At 39.4% G+C, this 8,016-nt stretch overlaps 1 protein-coding gene across 2 annotated transcripts in view; it reads left to right on the top strand.

Moving 5' to 3' along the window:
* The first annotated feature begins 3,694 nt into the window (after nucleotides 1–3,694).
* The window catches only part of LOC120421584 (nyctalopin-like), a 266,184-nt gene continuing 261,862 nt past the window's right edge, over nucleotides 3,695–8,016 (top strand). Inside the window, exon 1 of one of the 2 annotated variants that reach the window (XM_039584815.2) lies at nucleotides 3,695–4,836. The gene's annotated coding sequence lies outside the window, so the exon portion shown is untranslated. Of the gene's footprint in view, nucleotides 4,848–8,016 lie in introns of both variants that reach the window. The other variant, XM_039584816.2, reaches the window with a different exon arrangement.

Here is an 8,016-nt window from a genome sequence, read left to right as displayed (position 1 = left end):
AAAATTAGTATTGATTAAATAATTCATTACTCGGTCAAAGATTTTTTACACAACCTGGAAAAGTTGGCATTTGATGTCCTCTAAAACATATCAAAAAATGAAAAAAAATTAAAATAGTGTTTTTTTGCAAATCAAGTTTTAGTGACAAAAAGTTAAATAAAAAATCACCAAAAAAATTTCACCGTGTATCACTTTTTTTTCAGAGTAGTCCGTATCCATACCTACAACTTTGCCGAAGACACCAAATCGATCAAAAAATTCCTTCAAAAGATACAGATTTTTGAATTTTCATACATCGTTTTGATATGGACAGCTGCCAAATTTGTATGGAATATTATATGGACAAACTAATGATGCAAAATGGATTCTTTGGACATACCGAAGGCACCAAAAAAGTTTCAGGCGGATAAAAAAACACAAAAATTAAAATTCTGAAAAAAATACCGATTTCGTAGATAATTTCTCAAAAAACAAATTAAAACTGGAAAAAGATAGGTTTTGATACCTTCAGGGTGACTTTGTGGGTTGAGATTGAAACATTCAAAAATGTAAAATCTACATACATTGCAATCAATGTAGTTTTTTTATTTTGATTCTAACTATAAATAAAAACTAAAAATAAAAAATTTTAACACTCATCACGAAAAAAAAACGTATTGCGAAAAATATACTTCTGGCAATTCAAATAAAAAGTAAAATAATCTGAGTACAAATCAACGATACTTAATTTCTACAAGTTACTTAACAAATAATTCATTGCACTTGACTCTCTGTATGTCGATATTGCAGGAAACTGCAAGGGAAGAAAATACTTCTTTGTTTTACTGAAGCCAGTGCCGCCAGGGGGTTGGCTTCGGGGCTCAAAAATTAATGCTAAGTTAAACAAACGTACAGATCATTTATTTCACAAAACATGGAATATTAATAGCAACTGAGTGTCTACCAAGAGGCTCCCCAGACGCGTACCCTTTTGTGTCACGATCAATTTAGAGAGCATCATGCCCACGGATAAGGTAACGTTCCATGATCTCTGGAAAGTTTAAATATACGCACTTCTCCCAAACTCCCGCGGTAAGCTGTGTAACACTTAAATAGAAATAAAATTTCCACATTTTCCAGCGGGTTCATAATAGAGAGAAACGTTATATTTTTGGGTTCGGTATTTTGTTTTCCTTTCGAAAAATAGAAAAACCGTTTCTAAGTGCTTTGACGCCTGGCTTAATTTAAGTTACGTGTTGGGCCCCACCAAAAAAAAGCGACGAAAACAGTTGGGCAAATATTGATCAGGGGCAAATACAGTGCCGGTACAGAGGAATGCATCGACTTGAAGAAAATGAAAAGAGGAAGAAAACCGTAAAATAAACGACAAGGCGTGAAAAGTGGGAAGCCAAATAATGCCTCTGGCCAGCCTTCTAGCTTGTGCACACCTCCGATGCAACGTGTAAAGTTTATAGTTTTTAAACTCAAGCTGACGTTAAGTGGACGTCAATTGCGGTAAAGATGTTTGGCTTTAATTACTGCGTAAAGATACAAGTGGACAACGAAAACATGAGCATGGTATTGAGTTGATTTTACGTAATTAAAGGGAGGCGATAAGTGGATTTTGGGATATCGATCCGGTTTTTGAGTTGTTCCTTATAGCTTTGATTTGTAAAACGAATAGATGCGAGATAAGAGCATGAGCATGAGCATGAGCATGAGAGACCACCCATGGTTGTCCTTCTCCGTTGCTGAACAGGACCGTAATATCCTATCAATACAACCGACCATACGCTTGAACGATCTAATGGTGTTTCCCTTATCAACAGCATGTATGAATGCGCTGAAAAGATAAAACATCAAGATCATTAAAACTAGATCTGGAGCAAATAGGTAACAGTCGTTGGCCACCAACGGCGCCCGCCATGTCAGTTTGTAGATCTCGGGGGATTGGGACGGGAATGTTAGTTAGCACAGGTTGCTACCAAGGGTGGGTTCTATACGATATCCACACCCCCACGTGTGCCGGAAAACTACTTCTACTTGGGATTTTGTTAGTGGGTAAGGGTAATGGCCAGGATTCAACATAGCGGATGATGATGCGACCCAATAATCAATAAATTTTGTTTAATGGTGTGATGTATTATGCATTCTCAAGGCAAACAGTCGGAGGATGCGGATGAGATTATTCCCGGTTATTTGGTGTTGAGTTTAGCATAAATGATTCAATCTTAGACAGCCGGCTGTGGAAAGATAAAACCAAATAAAATAAAATGCGAAAACGCGAAACCGCCCGGACCGAAAAACACACACAATCGAAAACGGCGACGAAAATCCTGCGTAATGACCGCGACGCGCACCGTTCAAATTCTCCAAAGCAACTGTCAAACAATCGCGAAATCACCCGGGTCGAAATACACACACAATCGGGGGGAAAACAAAGACGGAAACGGCAACGAAAATCCTGCGTGATAACCGCGACGCGCACCGTTCAAATCCTCCAAAGCAACTGTCAAACAATCGCGAAATCACCCGGGTCGAAATACACACACAATCGGGGGGAAAACAAAGACGGAAACGGCAACGAAAATCCTGCGTGATAACCGCGACGCGCACCGTTCAAATCCTCCAAAGCAACTCAACGAATAGATGCGAGATAAGAACAAAAACAAAAAACAAAAAACAAAAAACAAAAAAAAAAAAACAAAAAACAAAAAACAAAGCTTATTTGTCGCTGAGTTTGAATTTGATGCTATACAGAAGTAAATAAAAAAAGCAGTATTGCCAAAGATATTTTTTAAGTTTGTTTCTTAAAATATTCCTTAAGCGATGTCTCAACCATCACTCGATTCTCCTCTGTCCGTGTAATTTAATATTCATTAACTCATCCTTCGTCTACCTTCAACTCGGAACATTCCAGTCTTGTTTGTTCTTCCCAAATAGGCTTCATAAATGCAAATTAACTGCCGTTTCCTACGCTCCTCATGGCCTCCTTAGAAACGTCTCCTGTCACTCTGCGCCGTCACTGCCGAAGAATGGGCAATTAATTAAGAGTCATTTCTACCCTCGCTCCCGCTGTTCCGATGCAGCGCCCCTCCAAAATCTGACGTCCCATCTGCAGCCAGTCAACATCTCCCCCCAAACTGTCCACAGCGCCATCTTCGACCAACAAAAACCGAAAAAAAACAACAAACGACGAATCTCTAAACTGTTCATTATTCAAGTGTCTATCAAAATTATGCCTCCTTTCCGCACCTCCCCGCTCAGCTATTGCATTTCGACTTTGACAGACAGGCTCTCTCTCTGCTCCGTCATCACCCGCCACTTCCACCGACGCAACAACTACAACAACAAACCAATAACGACGATTCCAGGCAGACAGTGCGGAATTCGTGCTGCTCACCGCCGCCGACTGCGATGATGGGATCAAAACAAACAGCGGGATTACATTGTGCTTCGCTCCCACGCACTGCTCTCTCTCCCCACTTTTTTGTTTACATTCTCTTGTTTTGAAGAGTTCCTCGCAAACTGAGCTACACTGAGCGCGCTCGCGCGACATCGTCGGCTGACGCGACGCTGCACGTCGTGCGACGTACGAAGCAAAAGCCGAGAGCGCGCGATGCAACCGGGAGCAACAACAACAAAGTGGGCCCGAAGCTGTCAAACGCAAGTCGTGGCCTGCTCAGTTGATTCGTCGCTTCGGGAAGGACAGGACGTGTTGTGTGCGGTTCGGGTTGTACGACAAAGGACCGCGGATCGTAGGGGATTCCTCTTTTTTGGACAGTGGTGGCAGTAAATCAAAGCAGGCTTGCTCTCACTCTCTGTGTAGGGGAATACAAGGATCTTGACTGTTTTGCTGGGTGTTGTGGTTGTTTGAGGTGGAATCTCGCAGCAGGTGAGCTGGGCTTGCGGAATACGCCACTGTGGGACCTATCAATCAATCAAGGCGGCGCGCGGCTTACCGGAGGTTGAGGGCTCGCGTGCCCTTGTGCAGGTTGGACCGTGGTCAGGACCAGGATTTCGGATAGGAGCGAATCATATCGCTTTTACAGCAAGTGATACATATTGCATGAGCTTGTAGCAGGTGAAGCAAAAAACGTGGCAGCAAGCCACGACCAGACTGGATCAAAGCAATCCAGCAGGACCCACTCGGCGGAAGGAACAAAAAGTGGTGTGCAGTGCTGCCATCTGTCCCACCCGGGTGGTGGTGGTGACCGATAAGGGAACGGACCATGTGGCTCGCCGCCACACAAGATTAGGGTGAAATTGTGAAGGCTTGTGCCCTGCGGACCTTTTCCTGCTTCCCTTCTACCGCGAACGCCGCAAAAATCCCAGAAAACCAACAGAGTTTTCTCGGTGGAACGTCAACACTGGACGTGGCGAGGCCTACTTTTGTGGGGTCCCCGGGGCCGGAAACGGTGAATAAATCGATGCGGTTACACAGCTAGAGCAGCGGTTTTTTGGCCACACTCACACCAGCTCGAGTCAGGGTTTACTTCGGTGTGGTGGTCGTGTAGGTTGGCAAATTGGAATCATAATCGGTTTTACAAGCGTGGCAGCGAACGAGAACAATAGCTGGTCGTAAATGTGGTAGTGTTCGTTTTTTTTTCTGCGGGTCTAGTCGGTAAAATTGGGGAAACAATCCGGTTCTGGACGGGCAAAATTTGAGCTATTAATTTCCGGCCGAGAGTGGCGCTAATTAAGCGCAATCAAGTGAGTGTCAAAACGAGTGTTGTGGAGGAGAACAATACCGAGGGGGGAAACAATAGTGGAACGGAACGGGTGTGTGGTAGTGTGTACGTGTGAGTTCGAACGCGAGGTTCGCGAGGAAGCGTTCGGAACGGAACATCGCGCATTGTGAGTGTGTGGTAAATCAATTAGTTGGCATTATAGGTGGAGTGATTTGTTGATAGAGCCCCTTTAATTTGTGATGCTTTGTGTTGAGTTCGGTTTATGTTGATGTGTTTCATTAAGTGTTGTTTATCGGTTTGCAAATAAAATACACCATTATTTGAAAAGCTTGGTTTTGTGTTATTATTTGTTATTTTAAGTTGAAAGAAATTATTTCCTAATTGGCTGTCATTCTTGTTGATGCTTTCCGTTTATTTACATTTTGCTGAATAGAGTTGGATGTTTCTGCTGTATATTTTCTATTTAACACTATTTGAGTTTTGTTTTTATTTCGACCCTTTTTTATCCTCTTTTCAATTGGCAACACGGTATTCACATTTTTTTCGGTTTCTGTTGAACGTTTCACGTCTCTTAATCAATATCAAAGTGGATCTTTGAATCGTAAAAATGTCAAAAATAACAAAAAGGTAAAGCTTCATAAGGTTTCATAAGGTTAGTGCTCACATGTATGGAAAAATTTACTTTTGACAAAGTAAAATTTTCACCAATTTTTTAATTATTCTTTGCTCAAACATCAAACAAAAATCTGCAGGTTCGAGGTTTCACCTCAAAATTAAGGTGGATTTATGTTGAAAACAATACATTTGTAAGGAAAATTCTTTAAAGTCCTTGTTTTTGTGATTGTTCAAAAAATTAAAAATTTGGCAATATATTGGCAACACTGTCAACAATTTACCATTCCCCAAAAGTTAATGTTTATTTTCACAAGCATATTCAGAAATGTTTTTTTTTTCTGTTTTGTGGAAAAATGATTTTATGAGTATATTTAATTCAATTTATTTTATTAGTAAATAATCAATTTACAATTCCGTATTTCTTATAACCTAATAGAGTTCCTTTCAACTATGATTTGAACTATAATTCATTTTGATGTAATTGGATATTCTAACAATGGATTTGGCAAGAGAAGGAAAAATTTAAAAAAAAACTTCTAGATTTGCTAAGGAAAAGGATAGAAATAGAAAAGCTTAAAGCTAAATCACAGTATGTTTTGTCTATTGACGTCGAAAAACTTCGCTGCACAAGGCAGCTTATCCGTTGTAGATGTACTTCATCATAAACTCACTGAGAAGTTGGAATTGTTCTGCCTTGTTTCGGCAGGCACGAAAGCGCGTGAGCATCTCTCCAGCAAAGGCGAAAAACTCAGAAAGCGTCACTGGTAACATCAGCTTGTCCCGGGGGAGAACCGCCCCCAATTTTATGAGTATTAATGTGAAAAAAATAGATTATTCTTTTAGAGTGTACTTAATTTTTCTCGAGTGGTGTACCGGGAGTAGAAATGACAGTTCTCCCATAAGAAATACATTGCAGAAAATAGAAATAACTGCTCGAATGCTGGTGATCCATTGAAATGGAGCACCCGCAGTCGAGCAGTTTTTTACAGTTCGCTCATAAGAAATACATTGTAGAATAAAGCATAAACTGCTCGACGGCGGGTGCTCTATTGTCCTAAGGGCTTGTCAATAAATTACGTGGCCTTTTGAGGGGTTTTGACGAAAAACCACGTCCATACAAACAAGTAAACAGAAAAACCACGGAGAGGGTTGGGGTTGAAGGTGTTTAAAATATACAGTTTGAAGGCTACGTGGCTTATGCACGATCCTTTACCTATACTTACAACTTCGCTGAAGTGACCAAATCGATCAAAAATGAAGTACCCGTCGTCGAGCAGTTTTTGACAGTTCGCTCCATGAGAAATACATTGTAGAAAAAAGCTAAAAACCGCTCGACGGCGGGTGCTCCATTAGTTCTGAGAATAGGGGCCGTCCATAACCACGTAAATTTTTTTTAGACCCTTTCCCCATTTTCATCGCAAAATGAAGTTTCTTCTCTGAAAAATACAAGAATAAAAATTGCTAACAATCTGTGAATGCATACGAATTCCTAAAGTCTCTCGTCGTTAGTCGATCTGTGATCCGAAAATCCAACATTTTGAAAGGTCTAAATTGTTCCATTTGTTTAAAAAAGAAATCATAAACGTTATATGAGCAATTGTCTACAAAATCGGCCGAGTCCGACCATTTTTTTTGTATTTTTTTATTTGGCTCAAACTTTGTGGGGGCCTTTTCTATGACCAAAGAATCAATTTTGTGTCATTGGTTCACCCATACAAGTCTCCATACATTGTTGGCAGCTGTCCATACAAAAATAGTACATACATATTTAAACAGCTATAGCTTTTGAAAGAATTTTCTGATCAATTTGGTGTCTTCGGCAAAGTAGTAAGTATTGTTTTGTATTCTGAAAAAAATAAGGACAGAAAAAATGCCAATTTTTAATTAACTTTTTACACAAAACTGAATTTCCCAAAATCCGTATATTTTGATTTTCAGGATTTAGGTTTATAAGTTTTAGGGGACAAAAACCCGCAACTTTTGAGCCATAGAGTATGTTCAAAAATTCTGTCAATCAACCCTCCATTTTCTAATGTCGATATCTCTGCAATTAATGTTCCGATTTTCAATGTTAAAAAAATAAACATTCGTGAAATCCGAACCTTTTCGAAAACAGTTAAAAAAAATCAATACAACCATTTCATAAGGGCTTAAAATTGAATGTGAAATCGTCGAAGAATGCGTTTAAAATGTCAACATCAGTGTGACAACTTGTTTCGACGATTGAGTGCTTTTTAATTCAAATACGTTCGAATTAGCGAGCATTCGAGCTAAACTTGCATGCTCACTACCTATTTACCAAAAGATCAGTTCTGGAGTTTTTTTTTTTGGAAAGGTTCAATAAACCAAATTTCCAGTTTTTGCTTTTAGGGTGTTTATGAAACCGCCTTGAGTCATATCAATCAAAAAACACCCAAAAAGCAAAAACTGAAAATTTGGTTTATTGGATCTTTTTTTTTAAAAAAAAACTTCATAGTTGAAAACGTTGTTTACGAGCTGTGATTGATGCTAACATTAGATGCTCGATGGAATAACATGTTGTTCCCCTGAATAATTGTTTTGCTGATTTAGATTTTTGGAAAAATTTTAAGGAGACGCAAACAATGAAATATTTTTTACTAAATGTGTATGCAATTAAACAGTTTACTTTACAACCTTAGATGGAAAATCTTTGTTTGAAGTTGTATTTCAATTCTATTTTCCAATAAAAAAATTATTGATGATTGGACTG

This window comes from Culex pipiens, chromosome 2, assembly GCF_016801865.2.
Source record: "Culex pipiens pallens isolate TS chromosome 2, TS_CPP_V2, whole genome shotgun sequence".
Taxonomy (NCBI): domain Eukaryota; kingdom Metazoa; phylum Arthropoda; class Insecta; order Diptera; family Culicidae; genus Culex; species Culex pipiens.
Note: the sequence above shows the minus strand (reverse complement) of the source record. Positions and strands in the feature narration are given on the sequence as shown.